This window comes from Etheostoma spectabile, chromosome 24, assembly GCF_008692095.1.
Source record: "Etheostoma spectabile isolate EspeVRDwgs_2016 chromosome 24, UIUC_Espe_1.0, whole genome shotgun sequence".
In the NCBI taxonomy this organism is placed as follows: Eukaryota; Metazoa; Chordata; class Actinopteri; order Perciformes; family Percidae; genus Etheostoma; species Etheostoma spectabile.
Window position 1 is genome coordinate 3,457,633 of NC_045756.1, and position 767 is coordinate 3,458,399.

The 767-nt window shown below is 40.4% G+C and overlaps 1 long non-coding RNA gene across 1 annotated transcript in view; it reads left to right on the top strand.

Annotated features, from left to right (window-relative positions):
- Positions 1–274: 274 nt before the first annotated feature.
- LOC116673857 (uncharacterized) overlaps positions 275–767 on the top strand; it is a 1,498-nt gene continuing 1,005 nt past the window's right edge. The window contains exon 1 of the long non-coding RNA XR_004327886.1: positions 275–504. This is a non-coding gene — a long non-coding RNA (uncharacterized LOC116673857). The remainder of the gene's footprint in view (positions 505–767) is intronic.

Below are 767 nucleotides of genomic sequence, written 5' to 3' on the forward strand. Positions count from 1 at the left end.
CAAGATAAAGCAAGACTATGTAAATATATCACTAAGTGACAACTATGTAACAATTACAGGATGATGCTAAATGCTAAAACATAGTGTAATAGTTGTAGAAAAGTCATCAAGTCACTGAACCGGCTTAGTAAAGTACTGTGTACAAAAGACAGTATCTAATGAAGGCTAACATTAGCCACCATCTGCTACTTTGTGACATTAGCCACCATGAGCTACTGGCTGACATTGGCTAACATTAACCACCGCTAGCTATCGGTCCTCATAGACAGTCATGCCAGAATGTAGCAACAAAACTCTTATTATGTTTTGCTTAACAGCAGCCACTTTGGCCAAATACTAACATGTAGTAAAAGTCAAGTATACAACCGACTTGATGAATGTCAGTAACACAGCGGTATCTATCTAAAGTTTGCTACCGTTAGCTAACATTAGCTACTGGTCATACCAAGGCTGTAGCAAGGGTGTTTTGTAATGTATTATTTCTTTCAAAAGTTACATAGTCTTGTTAGCCTGGAAATCCAGACCCAAATCTGAAAGGTTAAGGGTCTGGCATCGAGTAATAAAAGTTGCCCATCTTGAAAATCTTACTGCACGCAATTAGATAACACTACGATCAATCACAACAACACACAGGGTGACGTATCCAGAGGCCCATAGGCTTAGCTGACTGGTTGATTAAACTGTTGTCATCTGTTTAGCTCGCCTCTGGCCCGCCTATATCAGAAACACCGACGTGATTGGTGCAGCTCGGCTACAAGGGCATAGTT